General features: G+C 37.5%; 1 protein-coding gene and 1 long non-coding RNA gene across 2 annotated transcripts in view; one reads left to right on the plus strand and one right to left on the minus strand.

The window, feature by feature from the left end:
• LOC140940228 (uncharacterized) overlaps window positions 1–24,378 on the plus strand; it is a 230,704-nt gene that overhangs the window by 177,184 nt on the left and 29,142 nt on the right. The window lies entirely within an intron of this gene.
• Window positions 2,741–23,895, minus strand: LOC140940238 (uncharacterized). Its single transcript, XR_012166320.1, has 5 exons — window positions 23,739–23,895; window positions 18,757–18,880; window positions 12,048–12,100; window positions 7,916–8,099; window positions 2,741–2,883 (listed from the first exon to the last, which is right to left on the minus strand). It is a non-coding gene; the product is annotated as an uncharacterized lncRNA (long non-coding RNA).

Consider the following 24,378-nt stretch of genomic DNA (forward strand, 5'->3'; position numbering starts at 1 on the left):
AGACGCGGCATTCTTTTGATTAGGTGCATTGTTTTCAATTTCTCTTGGGACGGCTGTCATATCAAGGAGAAATGAAAAACAAATGGTTATGCAAAATTTTGGGGGCCAAATAAGGTACATTATCGGAGATAAGCAAAAGTCTGAAATGTCGCACGTCTCCACCCCCTAATTAACCCGTGGGGGCTCTCTCCCCCGCGCCCCCCAGACTACCGTTCCATTGGGCACGTAGAATTTCCGAAATTTCAAACAGGAACTTTTGCTGAATGGAAAGCGCCCCTGGTGAGCGAGAGGTTCCCATCTTATAACGTGGAAAGTACAGCATGCAATGCAAGACGATTCTATCCGGACCGCCAGAATTCATCCTTCTTTCATCCCGGTAACAAGGCTGAAGCATTCATATGGCAGAATTTCCAGCCCGCTTAATTACCGAGTTCGGGAACCAGGGAACCGAGCCAGCCCGCCCTTTCATATGAACACATAGAAAAAGGTAAGGCGAGATCTCGGAAACCGGGCCGAGTCCGGTCTGCAACCGCACTCATGTGAAGAGGCCTTTAACTGACACCAATTCCGATGTATTTCAAACAAATTCATACTTGGCTGCGAGACTTGGGGGAATAAAACAAAAGGAATCATCTCGAGGCTCAGTAATGAATAATACATTTCTTTTGTTTTATTCCCCCAAGCCTTGGAGCCAAGTAATATATTTAATATATCGAAAATGGTCTATTGTCTTTACTTTTCAGTGGTAAAAATCAGCGAACGTGGTACAAAACCAACTAAGGGGCCGTTTATATGATTAGGCAGGCTGGCTTGCCTAATAGCGGAGCTCCACAATTAAGGAAATGTGGCAATCTACCCTCCGAGAAAATTTGGTAATCACGTGACCGTACACCGAGCGAGCGACCGTCCGTCCGCACCACAGGCATACGAATGTAAAATAACTCAATCAACAAGTATGGCAACCCAAATGCAACTCAAGGTTTTATTTGGAAGGAAATCACATGGCCGCCCGGACTTTTAGAAAGAAAAAACAACAACAAAGTCGTGTCTTTTTCGGCGTTATTTTTTATTTTTACACTAACGTGGATAAACAAAGAAAGAACTAGAGAGCGTTATTGAAAACAAAGGAGACGAATTTCGTAGGAAGAAAAACATGGAAATTCAAAGCGGCGGTGAGAAAATGAGAAATGCTAGCGGCCAGCAAGGTGAAAATGAGCGGCAGTGAAAAATAAAAGGGAACATGAACACAGGAAACAAAATATTGGGTACGCACATACGACAATTCCTCCATAAAAATGTGTAACTAGGAAGTTTGACGTTTTAGTCGTGCAAAACAACGGTAAGGAAAAGAAAAAAAGCGTGCTGCACGTGCAAATTGGTTTTTTGCTAATTGGAAGAAAAAGTGTGCTGCACGTGCAATTTGTGTTTTTGCTAATTTGATCTGTTAGTCTTGAAGCCATTTTCATTGTCGTCCTCGTTTAGCATTACACGATTTAATTTTTTTTGTTTACACGTATTATTAACCAGAGCTTCGCTTTTAGCCCTGGCTAAAGCTATATATTAACAACAACAACAACAACAGCTAAACTTTATTGACATTGTCATCTTTCAATTGTAAAACACAATGCTTGATGCCTGTAATTAGCTTCTGGGTTCAGTAGTCGAGGCGGGCTTAAGAGAAGGAAAAAATATCACAGAGAAAAGCAATCAAAGAATACAAAACCGGTTCGTATCTATTCAATAATTGTGTTAATAACGGACTGAGTCACGTGAAGAATGAATTTTATCTGGTGGGATTACAGTGTTCACTCAGGCCACTTAAAGCATGACTACCTAATTAAAAATGCATATTTGTAAAATGTTATCATCAGCGACCCTGAAAAGTGAACTACAAATGTGGCTCAATGAAAAAAAAACAAAGCAAAACAAAACAAAACAAAAAACACATAAATCGTGATTTCAAATTAATGACATGGCTTCGTCAGTGACGTCACAAAACACGTTTTCCTAAACGGGGAAGGGTTACAAACTTTAATCTTAGGAATTTTCAGCACCAAAATGCTTCATAAACAGTGTAAATCGTAAATTCGTCTTGTATGGTTGGAAATGCTATTTATCCTATTAGCTATTTAACTAATTAACAAGTCACGTGACCCTTTCCCCTTAATTTACCGATTCCAATATCACGTAAACACAATACGAGGCGAATTTTTCAGAACCTTTTTAATAGTTTCTAAAAAAAAACTCGCAGTCGTGTATTATCAGGTTTTAAAAACTCCCGTAATAAACTCCTGCTCGTTTTTAAACAGTACATGAAAAGTTATCCGGTATGGTGTAGACATAACCTATACGAGGTTAAGAAGAGAGCAAAGCGTACGATTTTCTTCCTTCGACGTAAGTATTCACAAAGAAAAATTCGTTAAAAAAATCCTCCATGACTTCAATGGTCGCTTTAATAAGGCTTTACAATTCGTATACATTTCACCAGACAATCAGAAAATAACATTTTAAATTGATTGAGGTGCCATTAAAGAAAGTTTTCCCTTCATAGTTTTCCATAAAGTTCAGTGGCCCCAAAGCGGAAAGTCCATCATACTCCATATCAACCAATTAGGCATGAGGATTGAAGTAAACCAGAGAAAGAAAGCTTTTTATGACGACGTAACTCCGTGCTAGTACAAATTGGCTTTACACGTGTTTTGGGAGTGCCATCTCTCCAACAAAATGCCTAACATTCAAAGCTCAAGTGTCAAGCCATAACGTCCATGCGTTGTAATGAAGGCTTTTCTTTTTAACCCAGTAGTTTGAAGGTTCTTGCTGCAGGATGCGGCTGACGTAGCATGGTGCTGCTAGTCCACACAATAGGTTTGGTACGCACGCGACCTGAAGAGAAATAAAACAAGATTAGTAAACTCACAAAAGTAGCACAGGACAGCACAAGAAAAGAAAGTCAAACGAACAAATCTCTCTACAACAATCTGGCCTCTTAGTTTTTGTTTACCAAGTTATCAGGCTAATAAAGAAATTTTGGATCAATTGGGTTTCTGGGTAACTGCCCACCTACCCCTTCCCTAAGTCAACAGTAACACATACTTCTCACTTGGGGCAAAATTGTGACTTAGGGGAGGGGTAGGTGGTCAAGAGGATTAGAGTGAATGCCTCAACGTTCAGGACAGCAAAACAGGTGGTTGTCGGTCTTGGGAAGTCATTTCGGTAAATCACCATTACTCTTCTGACAGAAAGAAAGAAAGCGGTAAATCGAAGACTGCTTTCAAAATTTATTCTTGCTTCTACTAACAGTCCTAGTTAAAAGAGATTCATCTTTCGCGCAGTGGTAGACAGTTTTGCCGTCGCCGCACAACCCTATCCTCGGAAACCCACGGGCACTCAATCGGGCCCGAAGGAAAAAAAGCGATGAAAGTTTTTAAGCGCTACAAGACTGACCGCCCCAGGGTCGAGGCCGAGTGCACTTCGGCTAGAGTATCCTATGACCAAACCCCCCAAGACCCGCCTTAAACTAGAAGTACTCCGGTTAACCTCTTCTAAATCCCCAGTGGGCCAAAGTTTCAAGTCTTGCTTAACCTAATGTTCGCGGGGAAGTTTTTTTTTTTTTTTTTTTAAACGTGTCTCAAAATGCGCGCGAGGGATAAACGAACAGCTACAGAAAACTTTAGGTGCTGATGTTTTATCGTCTAGGAGAAAAGTAAGGAAAACCACCCCCCCCCCCCCCCCTTGTACGTCCGAGGGTTAAGCTTCAAACCGTCATAATATATTATATGCATTTCAGTACATTTAGAGGGAGCTTAAAGACGGCGGGGCATATAATCGGATGTACTTTCTTTGTTGTTTACAGGTGGATGGGCCTGTGACTGGGGTAGCTTATAAGCAGCGGTTGCGGTGTTCATTAAAACTACCACAGGGGTCCTATCGCAAAATTATTATGAGTGGTTGAACCTTTTTGTTTGCAATGAAGCGCATTTTTTCCAGATGCCGCCTACAGGGCCCTTTATTTTTCTTTGTCTAGAAAAAAAAATCAGCAATGCCTTAAACAACCTTCATTTGCGTCTATGACCAGTTAGAATTGCCAACTAAATTTTAAAAATTGTCACATTGATATCATTCTAGCTGAAGTAGAAATAGAATTGAGGAGAAACGTTTCACTACCAGCAAGAACCCGAACCCAGTCACAGTCACATTTATTTTTAATAATAAAGGGAAATGTCCCGCTGCTAGAGCATGACTTTCGGTTTATATCTTCATCAACCGTGAACAATTCACTGATGAAATGATTTCATTCAGGTTCGGTCGATTTTAATATGCCTCTAAGAACTCTTTATACGAAGCATTTAACGAGGGTGAAGGTAGTTGGATGTAGTCAGATGCATGCACAAAATCCACCGTTGAGTAAACTGGAATCTGGACCAATTCCTAGTAGTGAATCAAGCAAACTCTAAGTGATGCAGCGAACGAGGTGGATGATGTTTGAACATCAAGGACAACGGAGGTAAGCTGAACTATCAAGGGGTTAGCAAAGAACTGATCCTCTACCTTAATCTTTAAAATTTAAAACCCATCGAAATTACAAAGGATTGGCATAACAGGCCACATAACAAGCACTTATTTATCACACACATTTAACTTAACTTGTTTGATTTTCTTAAACAGCAGATCCATGCACAAATAGCTAACTGGGCAGAAAACACTATCCATATAAAGTTCAGGCTTAACTATGCTTTCATCGGAACTTCCAAAAAACGATGGTGATTTTTCTTTTACATGTCGTTACCTGTCTGAGTTCAAAAGTGAAATTACGAAAGGGACCATTTGATGGGTTTGTCTTAAAACTCCGTGGGCTTCAAGTTAAAGAACTATCAGCCACAAACATCAGGTTTTAGGGAAATTTTTGGTTTGCAAACAAAAAAAGTAATTCAAGGCGGGAACTATACACTTTTTCTTCCAAATCACATTGCGGATTTGCTTGTTGTTAGCGTTTTCCTCTGCAACACATCGCTTTTGTCTAATACCTCTACCATTTCGATTGACGCTAAACTCCGAGGTCATGAGTTCGGTTCTCGTCCCCAGTTTTCTAACATCAAGTTTATTTAGGCGTATAGCCTTTAATTTCACATACCTACTAATCGTGTCTTTCGAAAGCACACAGTTGATGTTAAAGCCAAAATGCTATGCCAAATGAGATGGCCGCGCGGAAAGGACTGAACTCGACTTCCGGTACTCAATTTACCAATTCTGCCATCGGTCAAATCCATGCGTTTTCGAAATCTGCATATTATCGTTAATTTGCTGTCCGAAGCAACATTTAAAATCGTTCGGAAACTGAAAGTAGAAATCCCAGCTTTACGTGGAACAAAACGCCACATAAAGAGTTTTGCGGCACCTGACCTTACTTCCGTATAAGTAATAAAGTAAACGAGTTTTGTTTTATAAAACGCAAAAAGAAGCAAACGCAAAAACAAAAAAAAAGCAGAAAGGTTAGATTCGAAATTTTCTTTCATATCACATAAACGAAACATCGTTGTTTGCAATGATAACAAGAGTTCCCGGAGAACACAGCTGCCACGTAATCGATTGCAAGTACATTGTCGCCAACGTTATCAAGTCATCCAGCGAGAAATCCAATAATCCAATACGATAAAGAAATGCAACAGAAAAAAACTCTAAAAAATAAAGTAAATACTTCTGACAGCGCGACCAAGTATCTTCACATTTCAATTGAATGGATTAAAGGTGGATTTGAATGACTATCAAAACATCGAATCTGTTTGGGCATGCAAATATTCCGTTACCACAGGCCGGAGGGAACTACCCTAATTAACTAACAACTATACTCCACTCTGAATTACTTCTGAGCGGAGAAAACAGAATGGAAGGTGGTATAACGTGCTGTATGTTGGGCGAGTGGAGAAGTATGGCGGATAAAGGCGGAAAAGGTAAGGATAACAGACAGAACAATACTTAACTATGATTGACAAAAGTATCATTGCACTGAGAGAAACGTTATAACCTAATTCAAAGATTAAGCAATCAGTTATAAAAATCAAAATCGATTACAACGGGTCACTGAGACATCAACTTAAGCCATTAAATTTGCGCAACAGGTTCAGTGGCATAAGACTCTCCGTCTAATGTGATACGCGCTAACATCTGACAATTTTACCAGGTTAGACGGCAGACTTAAGTTTGCCGTTTCCAACATAAAAAAGTGTTTCTACGACAGCATCTCTCACAGTTACACGCTTATCGTGCAGGCCATTTTTCTTATGACCACACATAGGCAGCCCAGGCTCAAAACAGGACTAACAAACAATTTACACTGTTCCACGAAATACATCGGCAAAATCTAAAAGTCTGCATGCGGAAATGCGATGAAAGTATTCATAAGTATCACACATATTCCTAACATTCGAAACAAAAACTATTTGGCTTTTTTATTCGGGTTATTTTCCCTTTGCCTGGAGGGTTCTTCAGAAAATTCATATTTTTTTTTTGAGTGATGTTACGTTAACTTAACCGACAGTAGGCTGAACAGAATTTGATCCTGCACATCACCAGAACTCTGGTTATTTACTAGCCTGTACACAGAAGTTGTTTTATTCTTCTTTTCCTTCAAATCTCCCGCGGTTTTTATTTTTTATCACACGCGCTCGACGGATTTTGAAGACAAAATAGAAGGTCTGTGAACAGGCTGGATATTTACAGGTCATGCGAGGAGTTATGAAATTTTAATTTGCTTCACCTTAATACAAGTGACCTATTCTTGACACACATACGAGTATTTGCAACAGTTATTTGCAATCAGACGGGGACAACATTCGCAGAATTGCTAATTAACACCCGCGAAGAGGTTGGATTTTATATTCAGCTGATCACTGAAAAAAAATGCTGGTCATCACCTTGATCCGAGATAGCTTTCTGAAACCCCAGTGTGTCACAATCGCTTGTCGACAAGTGATGTCGTAAGAAGACTCGTGAGAGCAGGTCAAGTGAAATGAATAACACATAAAAAGTTTGTGTGTCTTTGGGTGGTTCAAAGGGCTAAAAATGGACCAGCACAGTGATTTATCGTTCGAAACTAAAATACTTAGCGGTCGTTATTCTAAAAAAACGATACTCGAAAGGGCTAAAAAAAGATTAACACCCATAAAAAAGTCAGAGTAATATTTATAATTATTATTTAAAAGATGTCGACCACACATAAGCCCCCCCCCCCCTCCCCCCTAAATAAATTCCACAATGCACTGATGCACTGTTTTTCCTATGTTCAAACTACTGACGGAAAAGTGTGGGAAAGTGCACTTGACGATACTAGCACCCTCGGAAATGTTCTTTGAGGTATAAACAAACCATGACGATTACATTTTTCCCAGATGACGGGTAAAGCTTGAAAACGTCGGCGCGACCTTGTAACGGTGCTTTTAGGACTAGTATGCCGGGTACCTTTTTGTAAGGCTGGGCCACTATTTTTAATGTCCATTTATACAAACGCCTTGTCTGTGTTTTTAGGTAGCCGTTAGATAGTTCTCCGCTAAAGTAACAGCTTGAAAAGCAGAGCAGTCAGAAGTCACCAATGGTGCGTTTCCCTGACCCCAAACAGTACTACAACAATTGAAAGAATGACATGTCATTTTTCTTGCGACCAACTAGTAGAGACCTTCCGAGCAGCTCCTACACTACTCGAGTAGTCTCATTCTGGGTGTGGTTCCAGCAAGGAAAAAAGCGGTAGAAACGAGTAACATATAGATAGTCACCAGCATACGTTTTAATTTGGAATTTCTCTTTTCTTATTTCTAGCAATGAAAACTACCAAAATTTGCCTACTTCTAACTGCCCACGCGCGGTGTTCCATTTACAAATGACACAAACGCCTAAATGACAGAAGTTACAAAAAGTGAAATACCTGAGACACAAGCTTCTGTTCAGTGTTAAAAGCAGATTATTGCTTGTATGTAGCGCCTCAACGCCTCAAGTACAAACGGATCATGATACAATCTTGTAAGAAATTGCCATCTCATTATGGCCTGTAAAAAATGACGTGAGACCTCCGGAGCAAAGTTATCATCACGTGACCACTTGTACCTCACCTGACAGAGACAGAAAAGCGCACTTTAAAAGGTAAATATAGCATAATTATTACATAACTTACGAGTAGGTTTTAAAAACGACGCGCATACACACAATCTTCTGTTTTAGATGTCAGACAGATGTCACGCTGTTATACCCACATAGTACCCTGGAAAAGAACAAAAGCCCTCACAGTGTGACCCGTCGAAACTGTTCTCGTGTTGTTAAATTTTGAGTGACTGAGACAAAAGACTTTGGGTAACTAAAAATACAAGACCTCCCATTAGGGAAGCATTCATCATTCATGTGAATCAATAACTCCATCGAACATAATGAAATATACATCGTTTGTTGATAACTTGAACCCGCCAAAAACAATGCGTGATATCTTAAAGCTGATGTCAACTTCCAACTACAGTGTTTGAGCACGGTGCAAAAGGGCTGAAGACAGAGTTTGTCATTGGCTTTCGCCATGGTTATAAACTAAAATCAACTGAGAGTGATCGTTTTGTCTCTCTAATCTCTGTCACGAAATGTAGGTATAAGTTGCGTGACAATAACTACAGGGCTAGCGTGTCCTTCGAAGATAAAAAATCTTGTGGGGGAGGAGAGTGGCTCTCTCGATTCTATTCGTCTCCACCCATCGGAATCCTCAAACTGATTGCAAGCCAAAATTCTCCAAATACAACTTTGCAATCAAAGTTTACACTGAATTCACTTAATTTACCAAGATACAGTCCGCCAATGGATCAAACGAACGAAATAGTAAGTTAAAAATCAAATTTCATAAATAATGAAACTTGTTGCATGCATTATATATGTCCAAAGGTTGACTTATCCCTCTTTCATTCACGAATAATTAACCTTTCCTGCAAGAAACTATCGCTATTAAGTAAAATGATTACTTTTAAGAAACTCGAAGAACATTGTGACCATTAAATATAGTCTATTTGCTGCGCAGGAAAACTTTGGGCAGGTGCCCATAGAGTATTTCGCGTCACGTGTAAAGAGAATTAACCGCACAATGCGGGGTATGATTTTTATAACAAGGAAAAGTACTGCCAATGGAGATAGTTTCTCCTAAGTGACGACTAACAACAGGAAAAGTTAAAAGAGCGGAGTAACGAAACTTTGTCAAATCCAGCCATTACGAACGAGCCATTTAACTCAGTGAAATATAAGATAACCGCTTAAAACCATAAACGAAAATTCAAAAAGTACAGCAAATACAAAAGAAGGCATGAAAGACAAAATTGAAGAAGATTAAAACGGGCTGTGATTGGGGAAGTATTCAGCGTTGGAGGTTTTCACCACTCATCTCTGATGTATGTCATCATAAAATACAACGCTTGAAGGACCGATGTTTTCGTCAGAAAGCTGTTACTACAATTTCTTCGCAAATGTTACAAGTTTCCTCGAACTTTCGCTCGCTTCTTTTCAATAAAACGCACCCTGTCTTCCCAAACAACTAAAATTTTGACCAGTTTTTCTGTTTCAAACTTAGGCCTTAATTTAACACGCGAGTCTATATAATGTTAAATTAAAAACAGCCATAAAAATATTTACAAAATCAAGAAAAGGTTAAGGCTCTTACTATAAACTAACGAAATTAAAATGCTATTGAATGAAAGAGGAATAAGTCTCTTCTTTTTATTTATGCCAGTTGTTTATCAGGAAAAAATAATGTTGAAAACATTTGAAGGCTTATGTTATTTATGGAGGCGAAAATTAAGTAACCAAAATGGCTCGTAAATGAGCGAAATCCACTAGCCAAAATTCAAAATTTACAGCTATTTGCCTCGTAAACCACCGCCAAGTTCGAGCCCCGCTTCAATACCCCTTGATGGACCTGGGTGGTGAGAACAGTCTAGCTGAAAACATTCTGGAGAAAAGGTTTCCATAAGACCACCAATCTATGAATCAGAGTCCATCACATACATATACATCCTGTAGGCTACTACAAGATTATACTCGCATAAAAAACAATAACATTTCCTTTCTGAAGTCATGTGTACAGTATTTGAACAGAATTGTACTGTACCACAGATACCACTCTATTACCAACCTGTTTAAAATGAATGACAACTGTCCTTTATTTTCTTTGTCAATATTTGTGTATTCTCACATCTCTTTTGTTTCTTTTTATGTCACCGCAGCCGTTTAGCATTGGACATATGTGAGTATTGAAAATGGTACCCTGATTGTAGTATAACCAGCCCAAAAGTTTAAATAAGTGGCTGTCTAGTAATATTACTTTTTTTGTTTATGCCTTTAGACCTGCTATCCTTATTGCAGAGTAAAAAACTTTAACATGTAGTTAACTTTGTACAATTTTAGTAAGGCTGGTTGGGCTTATTAGTTTGAATACCACCAAGTCTACTCGAAAGAGGGTCCCCCACCCCCCTTGCCCTGAACAAGGGCTGTGCATTTACATTTCGCAGAATGCAGTGCTTATTAATTATTTCTTATTGTTTTTAGCATTGCTTATGCTGATATTCCCTGCTGCTGCTATTCTTTATGTGGGACCTGAAGGGGACATTTCTGTTTACAGTACCCTACAATATTTTTCTTAGAGCATACCAAGACAGTTTAACTTATATCTTATGCTACAGTGGAACCTCAATATAGTGAAACTCTATATAATGAAGTCCTCGGTATAACAAACGATTTTCCTTGCCATAGTAATAGTAAAATAAATGAAAAAGAAACTTGATATAGCAAAACCTTGTTATAGTGAACAAATTTTGCCAGTCCCTTCACCCCTTGTTATATAGAGGTTCCATTGTACTCATGGTAATAATAATAATAATTATTGAATAACCATAGTACAGCATACACGCTGATTGATCAGTTTAACAATTGTTGCAAGTGGGTGAAAGCTGAGGACAGTTAAGTAAGCATCACAGCTGTGTATTAATGACCCATAATGTGTTACAACGGCTTTTTTTATTTGCTAAGAGACACTTTTGTGCTTCTTCTGTTCTTAGCAACCTTCTGCTTGCATCCATAACTAATTGGTGCACTAGCTGAGCTGTTTAACAATAATTTTTATTAACAATTTGAAGTGCAATGATAAAACAGAGAAAGATGATTTTTCCATCATTGACACTTGTGGCTCGGAAGAAAAACTCCGAGTCCTCCCAATAGGAGTCAACCGTACATGTATGACTGTCTGATTACTAACCCAGATGCTCAACCACTAAGCTATGGTAGACTTGTGGGAGCAAAGGCCACTTCTGAGCCACCTCTGTCACTCACTAACTCTTTAACCATAAAACTACATTCATGTATTACAGTAGAACCTCAAAATAATGAAGGACCAAGGGACTTTCAAAATTTGTTCGCTATAACAAGGTTTCGTTAAATCAAGTCCTTTTCCATATATGTTACTATTACCAGGGCAATGAAAATCATTCATTATATCGAGGAATTTGTCATTATAGAGGTTCCACTGTATTTACTCCCAGGGCAGGGCTGTCACTAAGACTTCATGTTGCTGGGTATATGCAACTAGTAGACGAGGAATTGAACAGTTAGGAAGTTCTTCTGGTTCTATTTTCCTATTTTGTCCAATGAAAGTAGTCGGGAGTCATCAGGGTTGTCAGAAAGTTTTGAAGTAGATGACTGAGTTGTCAAAGAAAGTGGCCAGTCCAGGGATATTTTATGTAAATAACGCCATCCATAAAGAAATGCACAGTAGCGAGCCGATACTAGTAGGAGGTGATTTTCGCCGGCAGCCAGCTACTTTTGACAACCCTGAGTCATGCTTATATGAGCTGGGGGAAATCCCTGGCTCCCACCCTTTAGTGACAGCACTGCAGGACCTACAGTATTATCAAATTGAAATAAATAGAGATATACTTTAAGAACTAAAGAAATAAAAGGCAGCTGTTAATAACAAGCCCACTAGAACTAATGGCACCATAATACAATCATTACTATTAATAATAATGGTCTTCTCATGGTACCTTCTGATTTCTTTGATTTCTTTGTTCTTTACAGCAACCAGGATCTTGATAAGCTAGAAGTAAGTAACAGATTACACTCAGTTACTTTTAAAAATCACAACTTTACATTACTTTACTTTACATTTTTATGTGTATTTTGTAGATAAAGTTGTGTCATCACATTATAATCTCAAACCCAGACTGCCTGTGGGAGAAAACATAATAATGCTACAATACTGACTATGTTTAGTAAAATCAACATGTCACTCAATCTGCTCACTTGCATGATTTGAGGGTGACACTTATTAATCCGTGACATTGCATTCTGCCAAATTGACGATTGAAATCTTCCAATCATAGCCTAATTTGAAACAATGAATGCTGAATTGACTTTTTTGCAATGTAACAGTAACGCTCACAGTTTGCCTTATTTATTGCTCTAACAGGAACCAGAATTAAATGTAACTGACAAAGGGACACCTGTGCATGTTTGCACACAGAGGACAACAGAACCCCTAAACATCGTTTAGTAAGTTGCCAGTTAAAAGGTTTAAAGATGGCCAACCCAATTAGCATGAGTGACCACAATCACTCATGAAGTGAGAATATTCTGTAGTCCTAAAGCAACTTAACTAAAATCTGATGTGACAATTCATTCAAAATAAACATAACAAATTGCTCTCAAGTTTGTTAATTTAGATTGTGAAGTTGCATTGAGAACATAAATTGAGGTAATGCTTTAAAGTTAATTATTGATGTGTGTCTCTAGGACAAGCAACTAAGCATTGACAAAGACACCTTCAAAAGGACATTAAAACAGAATTTGAATCTCCTAGTGTATGCCTTTTTTGTAAAGAAAAAAAACAATGGTGCCTTGTCAAGTAAATGCAATGGTTCACTCTGCAATTAAGATTTAATTTGCTTGCAAGTTATGACAAATTTCAGCAAAATAATATTATCGGTAGATAACATTTAAAAACTGTGTTAAAAGATTGTTCTTATACATGTACTCCCACCCAGGCACATCAAAAGTTGACAACTACAGCACTAGTGTGCCTACACACAAAACAGTCCACCACCTGTTTTATTTACAATATAAATCCAAACCACAGGGATCCCAAGTACTTTATGGTTTATTGATTCCTATTCCACAAATCAAACCAGATCACTTTTCAAATGTTTGTCTGTATCTTTCTTTGGTCCCTTTGGGGAGGATTTCCATCAGAGTGAAGATGGTTTCTTCTTTTTGATTTTAATCAATAAAATTGTTTCAGACAAATCAGAAACTGGAGATGACAATTAATGCCTCATGTTTTAGGTAATCGTCCAGAAAAGAAGGAAAGAATCAAACACAATGAACACATCAAAATGCATAAAGGTGCTAACTTTACTATTGGTAGTTTTTACACTAGAGCCTAAATAAGCTAAGAAATATTTCAAAAATGTTACATTAAAAATGTTAAGATGCTTAATAATAAAGTTTTACTTGTTAAAATATTTAAAATTAATTATTTTTAATTTTAAGTTTCACAAACAACAGTTTTTTTATACTTCAGGTTAATGAGGATGGTTTTCAACTCACTTAAATTTTTCTTGAATTGTTTCAACTTTCCGACTTTAATGAGATGCAAAGTAAAGTTACCTGAAATTTTACTTAGGCCTTCACACACACATTTTTGGTTAAGTAAAACTTAGCAGCTCTTTAGTCTTACATGTACTTAACGGCCGAATGTAAAGACAACATTGTCTCTACTACAATACTACACAAGCAGCATATAAATTAATACCTTGTTTTCAAACCAACTTCCTTCTAACAAAATCTTGACTTTGCAATAAAATGCAAAGATGTATACTATATGAAACACTAAAAAGAAATTATAAATTAAACGCTTCTCTAAAATAGTGAGTTTTAAGCAATGTCTTAAAGGTTGTCATGACTGTGAAACATTCGGCCTAGTTGTAAACATTTCATGCAAAGTTGTGTCCCTGATCGATGAGAGCGCCAAAGGATTGCTAAGTCACAACGGTGGATTCACTCGTTCTCAAGAATGTTAACCTTTCCTTGGTAAGAGAACGGACAAGCAAACTTAAAACAGAACCACTTTTCAGGAATTCTTCCATTCAAATAGTTTCCTGAGTCCGTGATAGTAAAGTGCTTCCATTCGGCGCACCGAAACGCTTGAATCCATTTCTTTCTTCATAAAGAACCTTGGCAGAACCTTGGCAAAGGGAAGATAATCAACTTTCATTTCTGCTGCAGTTAAATCTCCTCTTTGATCACTCTTAAGCACGTAACAACTCAAAGGAAACCACATTGATTGACTCAATCGCTAAGACGTGAGTCAAAACAAAACTCTTGAGGCCTAACTAGCCTCGCTTTTCGCACAGCTAGACCTGGGCCGGCTGAGAGGTCTGCCATATTTGCATTTCGTGTCAATATTACTGCTGCTAAGAAATTTTAAAATCATTTCATGGAATTGCTCACTGTTTTGAGGACATGTACACTAATTATCTACAATAAATTCTTGTTTTCAGTGGAGGGGAAACTACCTTTGAGCCTGTGGTGTACTACGAGGATGAAGAAAATCAGGAGGCAAACACTGAAAGGGTAAGGCTACACTGTAGTCATGTTGACTGAAAACCATATTAGGCTGATTTAGCAACAGAATGGGAGCGACAGTTGAAGACACAAAATTGTGCGGAAAGGACTAAACACTACTTCCGGTGCCCAATTTGCACTCTGCCATTGGTCAAACCAGTTGTTTGATTTACGCGCGTCATCATCATCTGGCATTCTCATTCTGTTGCTAAATCAGCCTGTTACTGAGAGAAATACATGTACAGGTACTAGCATGTACTTCTCTTGTGTCCTTAAGAGCCAATGTCAGAAAATATCGAGAATCTCTTAATCAGTTCTAAAAATTCAAATTTTGGCTAATACGACCCAAACAACGTACCCTTTAGGTGAACTATTTCAAGAAATGATATTAAGAAATCCCCAAGCGCTTTACATTTTGAGAAATTTGGAAAAGTTCGAAAATTCGATAAAAATACATTTTTTATTCGCGAAATTGCTGCAAATTTCAACAACTTTCAAGGAAGCAGTACAAGCGCGCAAAAGCTCCTATTGACTTGACATTGCACATGCATTTACCAGTTACTCAAAGCTTTAAGACTGCATAAAAATGTCTCACAAAATAACTTTTGTAATAAAGTTTTGGGCTTTCATTGCTTGCACCTCGATGGTGTGCTGTCTTGGCGGATGAAATAGCACCCAGCTTTAACCGCAAAAAGTCGATTCTGGTATTTCTCAAATTTAAAATATGATTACACTACATAAAAGGGCTGTGATTCTTTTAACTAGATCTGAAGTTTCAGCTCTGAGAATTTAAACGCTTGCGAAAAATGAAATTTTAAATATAGCCCCTTGGGCCACCGTAAGCGACAAGAACATGAAATGTGAACAAAGCGAAAACGGTGTACACAAAGGAGAAAATCAAACCAAAGTCATTTCCAGCCAACCAAAGCGTTAAGAAATGATGGAAATTTCGGCATCTGAATAGGTAATGCTACCTGAAAAGCTAAAAAGGCGAAATTGTCCGTCAAAAAAATATACCGGTAACTGAAAAGAAAAAAAATCCTGAAAAAACCGAGCAACTGAGGATCGCGTCGGGTGATCATTTTTAAATTCTGGACTCGGAAGTGAAAATGCCTCTGGCTGGTCAAGTCCAAAAGCCTTCAAGAGCTGTTTTGGAAATGCCCCAATAAACTACTGACAAACTAGGTCAGATGATAGATTTACTTTAGTAAATATGACCATAACAAGAAGTCGGAATCTTGATTACAAATGACACTTCTACAAAATGAGTTTAAAACGCAAGTCCTGGATTTTTACAAAGCTACCTTTCAGTGTCCATTTTTTTCTCTGCATCTCACCTTCATAACATGACTTAAAAACTAGCAAATAACTGAAATTTCAACATTCCGCTGATTTGTAAAACAGTTGCGGCCTAAAGTTGGTTCCTAAAAGAGGCGTGTAACTTGTTGTCATGTTACATGCATGGTAATTTGAATAAATTATCCTGGAGCTCCTTCACACAATCTTCCACAGGGTACACGTGACACATGCTATCACCTTTAGCTCTGAACGCATCTGGACAAAATGTTGTGTAGTTTTTCGACCCTTGTTGATGGCAATTTTTGCATTCGGTGTTAACCGAATAAATGATCAACAAGCTTCAAACTTGTGGATATGTGCAGTACATGCTAAAAAAATTACATGCAAAATGCCAAGTGCAACTTTTGCTTGGCATTGAAACTCAAATTTTCAAATACCTGATGCAAATCTACATGTATTTCGATCACATATTTCACAAATCAAGGAAACAGTCACATTTCACAGAATCGAGACCAAGCTAGCATAACAATAATGGGGAAGAACACATCACTTACAAAGTTATCTTGAGTTTGAGTTAAATTTTAAGTGCTAAGAACTTCACAACATGACAATCAGCATCAAAAGTCAAACCTCTGATTGGCATATACTCTTGTAAACCAAATTTTCCTGACCAAATTTGCATTGACGACATTGTCATAGGTAGCGAGACTTAAGGAATGAAAAAGAGTGTTGGAACTTTTTTTTAAAAAATCCTCACAGATCCTCGCATTACCGCAAGGCACGTGTTCAAAAATAAAATTCTCCGGGATAAATTCAATTTGAATAACCTTTGATAGATGAAAGATGAGTCGAGAATCAAGAGTCTGAATCATAATTTTTGGCACTTTTAAGTAACATTTTCTTTCATAATGCAATCAACATCATAAATGAAAATTAAATACATAGCAGCAAGCATGTATCATGTTGTCCACATAATTCATGTCTGCTGAAACGAAAAAGGTTTGTTGAACTTTGTAAGAGAGAGAATAAAGCTTATTTACAGGATTGACTTACCGGTACAGCTTTCAAAAAAATAAACTACCTTTCAAACTTCTAAAACCACAATTTATAGGCTGCATACCTATATTTTCTAGGTAGTTTAAGTCCAAATCTAAATATCAATTATTAATGTTTCATTTGAAGACCACTGTACCTTAAAGCCGGTGAAACAGAACTCATAAACTATGAAATAAGTCATTATACTGTTTTGCCATAGCCAAATTCGGTCAGAAATGTCTTGAAGCAGCACCCATAGTAAAATTTGAACCCTTAAACAGCTGATCACTGATCAATTTTGAATCATAAAGATATTTATTTATATGTTATGCTTCTAAACACCTTTAACAGTAATAAAAGACAAAAAATTGAGAAGAACCAAGATGGCCATCATCTCAAAGTGCCCTTTTTTGACCTTAAGCAATGTCATGTTTTGATGCCAAAACCTCACTGGCAAAAGCAAATATCACATGAGGAGAAAGTGACTCCTTTCACTCTCATGGAGTCAACACACTCACAGTTATGGCAGAGACTGCTGGCTACAAAATATAACATTCATTCGCACCTGTGTGTGTGTGATTGTGCAAGTGAGGTCATACCCTTTTTCAAGCACCAGAAATCAAAAAAGTAAAAAACATTTGGATAATAATATTATTGCTTCTTCTGCCATGAAGGGGTTTGCTCTCCCCAACAAAGATATGGTAATTCGCTTTCTAGCACTATTTTACAATGTATTTCATTTATGGAAAAATACATTCAAATTGCTGCCAGCAGCGAAAACATTTTTGGAAACTGCAGACTTTCTTCTCAGAAATCCTGAGATCTTTTTGGTTTATTCTGTCAGATTGAGGTTCATTTTGCAAAGCGCACTTGCATGTGAAAAGTTGGCTACTTTCAGAATCACACTTCAAAACCTACATTATGTTTGACTCTCACAACATCAGGTTATAAAATTATTTTTCATAGAAATGGACAACACTGATTTACATGAATCAGACACATGGCCATAATAAAGCACTAATATACTGGGAGTTTAATGCAGGGTTTCTGAAAGTGTGCACTAGTGCAAGGCCGCACAATTTGATCAAACCCACACAATAGTGCACAATTCCTGCATAATATTGAAAAATGAGCTTTAGAGTTTCTAGAAATAAACATTTTACTTTTCATAACCACTTTAGAAGATTTGTGGCACTTTTCAAGCCATTTCCTTTCTGAAAACACCTTTGTAATTGTTTTTGCTTTTATCAATCCCCTTTGAAGAATGTTTGCAAGGCATTCCTTTTCTTACTGCTAAATGTTATGTGACTACAAAGTAACCAATGAGTGCCCACAATTTTGGAGAAAAATTCCAGCTGTATAACATTGTAACAATGTTTCTTAATTCATGTGTAGGGTGGTGATCCCTTGGAATGAGCACAGAGACATATTGACGATGAAGTGATACATGTAGGTGAACACAGGCAAAGAAACTAGTAGACTAAAAGCCATAGAAGTATGATGTTAAAAAGATATATATTTGAAATTTGTTGTTGTTGAAAAAAACGTTGTGAGATTGCAAGGTTATTCTGTATTTTATAAATATAATTATAATAACTAAATTCTATTACATGTAATACATTTACAAGCAAATTTTCACTTTTTTAAGAGCAAAAATATTTGCTGTACACATACATTAATTATTTAAGTTTATACAAGTAGCAAACCTGTTTTGTTAAAAAAAAACAAACTGATTGTAAATATTGTAGAAGTCATTTCAGTAAAACTAAAAGAGAGAAATAAAGTAACTGCACAAACCTGTTATCAAATGCTGTGTCATCTGCAGCGTAAAAATTTCATCTTATAACCTTGGAACTCGTGTGCCTGATTAATTCACAAGAGTAGATATACATGTATCCACCATCGTTTGTACTGGGAAGGTCTAAAATTAAAAATAATCCATTCTGAAACCAAATTTAAATAAAAAGTTCCCTTACATGTACATGTTTTCAGTGTCATTAGTATAAAAAGCAAAAAAAATCACATTATAACCACAACCTTTACACTTTTTACTAACAAGATGCCTGAAAAATACCCTGTATGATGGTACCTATACAGCCGTATAGTGAATACACGATAATATTGAATGTAGTTGCAATCACTGCTTTACAGCATACATAAGGTACCAGTATAGATATCACGAAAACAGATTACATGTATCAGAAGTGTCATTTCAGATGTGCCTTATCACTGTAGTACTACAACACAGAGAAGATAAGAACTTTAATTTTATACCACTTAGAGAACGAAAAAAGAGGAAAAGGGAAGTATAAAACCACCCAGAATATAGCTTTAAAGCTAATCTAGCTAGGAGGCATTGCATTTATGTACACTGTATCTCTATCTACACTGCATGTTTACACATTCTGCTTCATGCATACAGTATCTTTGCACTAAGGCAGTAAATCATTATTCATAGTCATTCTCTGCATCTAGCAGGGGGAGGGGGATTGCACTTGCAGTAGGTTCCTGTCTCAAAAATTTAAAAACTCACCCTCCTGGGAGAGAAAAATCATTTCTAGCAAATTATGAATTTCGTAGCAGGAGTTAAGCACACAACTGTGCTGTGAATACTTAAGGTAATTTTAACTCTGTGCAGCATGTTACTGCAGCTTCAAAATGTGAAAACCTGTGGCATGAAATAGTCACACAGAGTGGTTACTGGACTAAGTTGGCAACTTGCTCAGTTCTACCTTTGACCTAAGCTGATAAAGCATGCGGTCCTTGGTTTGGCATACACACATATTATCTTTATTGTCAATGCCTGTAACAGCTCTGTAAATAACGATGGTTGTTTTTATACTAGAGGATGACAGTTAACACCCTTGGGGTCCCAGTCATTCAAAAGGGGGACAGTCCTATTTCCAGAGAGACATGTATTAGGAAAAGGAAATATGTTACCTAGCGGACAGAGATTTAACTAGCAGAAAGCACAGTCCACATTTTTACCATAAGACTTTTTAAGTGTGATGTTAACTAGGCTTTTTAAGTGTGCAAATGTTCCAGCACACGATATCATTTGTTTCTATCTTAGTTGTATGAGGCCAGTTCTAGAATATTGCGCCCCCCTGTACCATCACGCACTGCCTGACTACTTAAGTAAGGATATTGAACGCATTCAAAAACGCGCACTATCAATTATTTCGCCAGGCCTTTCTTACGATGACAGCCTGTCAATGTTCAACATGGCATCTTTAGAGGACAGACGCATAGATCAATGTGAAAAACTGTTTGATTCTATTCTATCTAATCCTGATCATAAGTTGCATCATTTTCTCCCTCCCAAGAACTATTGTCATTATAACCTCAGAAGACAATGCCACTTTGCAAATCCAGTCATGTGTACCAAGCGTTTTTATAGCACATTTCTGCCATCTATGTGCAGGCGTTAGCAGTTTTTGTATAAAGTTTAATTCATCTAAAGTGTAATTTTTATAAATTAGAATTGTAAAGTAAAGGGCTGCCATATGATTTGAATTAAATCTATCTATCTATCTATCTATCTATCTATCTATCTATCTATCTATCTATCTATCTATCTATCTAGTCTATCTAGTCTATCTATCTAATCTATCTATCTATCTATCTAATCTATCTAATCTATCTATCTATCTATCTATCTATCTATCTATCTATCTATCTATCTATCTATCTATCTATCTATCTATCTATCTATCTATCTATCTATCTATCTATCTATCTATCTATCTATCTATCTATCTATCTATCTATCTATCTATCTATCTATCTATCTATCTATCTATCTATCTATCTATCTATCTATCTATCTATCTATCTATCTATCTATCTATCTATCTATCTATTAACACCTCTGTTAGGTGCAGTTCAGATCAGGCACCTATCAAAATGTCATGTCCCGGTTTTTCTAACGTTGGATAATGCTATCCACCAGATAAATTACTATCCAACGTATAGTGTAATTTCCGTAATAGATTGTTTTCACTGTCACGCAATAAAAAATTAAATTGAAAACTGTCTAGTGGAAGAAGCCAAGAAAATGAAATGTTGTAAAAGACTAATATATAAAAAATTTTTCCAAGTCTCAGGTCTTTGTGGCCCATAGTTTCTGAGTTATTTGCCGAAACGTTTCACACACCTTTGTCCAGCTTTGTAGGGAGACACCATATTGGTGCACAGTTTTGGTGCACCTATATTGTTGCCAATATGACATCTAGAGTTCAATATTTCTATAAAAGCTCTTTCTTTTCACTCTAGAACTAGCATATGTACGCATAAACATATCTTCTAATACTTGAGTGGTTATACTGCTGAAAGTCAAGAGGAGAGACTTTTTCAACGAGACAGCATTCCTATTTTGGTGTCACGCACTGTGAAACCTCAGAAGTTCAAATTGCTGTATTTTCGAAATGAAACATGCTACGGAAATGGAAACTTGTACAAAGATTTACTTTTTGTTTATCTTCAACCCAGTGTAAATAAGAATTCGTAAAACCTCGCTACTTTGACTTTACAATTTGATGACGTCACAGTGAAAACCATCTATACTAATCCGCTGGATAGTGATTTATCCGGTGGATAGCATTATCCAACGTTTGAACAACCTGGGCCAGAGGTTTAATTGATCTGGCCCGGGTTCCTAGAAAGCCGATTAGCGCTAATCGAGGATTAAATCTCGCTAATCGCGGAATACATTTTGTCCAACGATTTGATCCTGTTCCTGAAAGCATGATTAACCTTAATCTAGGAATAAACTAAGTGTTAATTTTAACCCACCTAGCGAGGTCGATTAAGTCACTAATCGGGGGAAAACGTTTGTAAAACAAACAAATTGGCGGACTTACCGTTGCCTCAGATACGTGAAAAAAAAGTTCCGACAGCAAGAAATTGATCTCGACCAATTCACTGATGAAGAGCTTTTCAGTAAAAACGGGTTTGGCCGAGAGTCAATTCAATATTTGGTAGAAATCCTCAAGAACGACCTCGACAGAAAGACGAGGAGAAAATATAAGCAGTTGCCAGGGTGGTTACTACTTCATGTAATAAATTTGGTCATTATAAAACATGGACTGTGGACTGCGGATTGAATATAGGGACTATGTTATAAAAACTGGGCCAATTATTTCTAGGTAGATGAAGAATTTCGGTTTCCTCTTCTTCTCCTTTGGTTCAATCTAGACCACCAAAAACTAGTTAAACTGGTTTATTTTAACACTAATCTCGGATTAGTTAATCGTGGGTTTATTTCGCTTTCAGGAACTCCTTTTAAACCCACGATCAGTTATCCGAGGAATAAGAAAATTAATCGTGGATTTGACGCTAATCGGAGGATAGTTTAATCGGCTTTCCAGGAACCGGGGCCTGAAGTTTAAGGCATTTTCCTTATTTCTCGTAATAATTACGAGAAATAAGGATAAATTACTACCCAGCGTATAGCGTAATTTCAGTAGTACAGTCGACTCCCGATAATTCAAACCTTCAAGGGAAATAGAAAAAAGTTTGAGTTATCGGGAGTTTGAGTTATCGAGGGTAAAATTGTATAGAAAATGTTCTGAAAGGAATGAAAATTGCTTCGAGTTAGCGGGAGATTTGAGTTATAGAGGGTTTCGAGTTACCGGGAGTCGACTGTAGATCGTTTTCACTGTCACGCAACAAAAAACTAAATTGAAAACCGTCTAGTGGAAGAAGCCAAGAAAATGAAATGTTGTAAAAGACTAATATATAAACAATTTTTCCAAGTCTCCGGTCTTTATGGCCCATAGTTTCTGAGTTATTTGCCGAAACGTTTCACACACCTTTGTAGAGCTTTGTACTGCACCAATATGATTTAGTGCACCAGCACCAATATATGCGTTTTGGTGCACCAATATGGCTGCCGGAAATCAACAATCTTGAGTTTGATATTGTCATAAAAGCTCTTTCTTTTCACTCGAGAACACATGCCTTAGATCTCGGAGGCATCCTCTAGTATAGGAAACGTCTAGCCCAAAAAACTTGGTTTTTGACAGAACACAAGTCAAAAGCAAATACTTTCTGATAGTGCAGCTGAATTTGTCATGCAAAAATAGGCTGAAATCAAAGACCTTCACCTCATTCTTAGTATGCCTTCCAAGTCGATTTTAAGGAAAATACATCAAGAACAAAGAAATCCATGCAAATACCTTCTTATCATGTTGAGAAAAAAACCGTAATTCAACGTTTGCGTTTTTTTGTCGTGGTTCTTGCATAGTAGTAGCCGCGCGAATAATAAAATCCGAGACTTGTTTGAAAATCTGTTTGAGGCTCCGTGGAAGAAAAGAAATACAAAGAAACGACACGTCGTGACTCATCACAACTTCTTCCAAATTTTCTATCGCCACCGGTTATATTTTACGGCACCCCAAGCAAGTTAATTATCGACATTATCATTCTAAGCCCCTCAAGCTTTCTTGTTAGAAAGAAAGTGAACATTCGAGCATGCAAGCTTTTACAAAAACATTAAGATGTATCAATCCGGAGTCAATGGTTTTACTGACTATTTGTATACTCTCTAATGCCGACCAGCCATCAACTACACCATCTTGCTTACTCTCAGCTCATTCATTTCATGTTAGAAAATCTTAAACTTATACTTAGCTTATGTACCTCGCTTGCTATATCTAACACTTCCTACATCTTTCTCGTTCTTCAAACAACACTCGTCATAACTAGCGAACCACTGCATGTAGCCCTTCATTCTGTAGTTACTCCAACTGTCGTTCTTTAGGGAAACGATTACTAACCTTACAAGAGAAAGTAGCACAAAGAAGATACAAAGTCCTGATCAGTGCTGTGCCGAGGCTGGTCTGCAGAAAAGTTTACATACCGTAGGTGACGCGTGGTCATGTAGCAGCGGCCTGTACCAGCTCCGCGGAAGAGAAGCCCCAAACAATACTAAAACAATGGGAAGAATGACATGTCATTAATTCCTGCGACCAATTAGGAGAGACCTTACGAGTGGCTGCTACTCAAGTCTGGGTAGGCCATTCATCGCAAGTCTTCACACTCTTTGAAGGGCTTGCGGTCCAAAAAGACACCCTGTTCAAGACGCACAAGACCTTGAAAACCATACCCTGTTCAGCGGCACATACCCGTACAGGCCAAATAAGGGAGTGCCCTCCCGGGCTAACGAGTGACCGTGGCAAAAAAAAAAAAAACAGTAAAACGACAAAACACCAAAACAAAAAACAAACACAGTTGAATACATCGCAGATAAGCCTATTTTATTCATTTCATTTCATTCATTCAGTGTCACCACATCATCATCATCAAGTTCCATCTACTAGTAGAGGTCGGCTATCATGGATCTCCAGCTTTTCCGATATTCCGCTCTTCTTACACATCCATTATAGGTGTGTCCTAACCATTCTTTGATGTTTTTGC

This window comes from Porites lutea, chromosome 6 (genome assembly GCF_958299795.1).
Source record: "Porites lutea chromosome 6, jaPorLute2.1, whole genome shotgun sequence".
NCBI lineage: Eukaryota > Metazoa > Cnidaria > Anthozoa > Scleractinia > Poritidae > Porites > Porites lutea.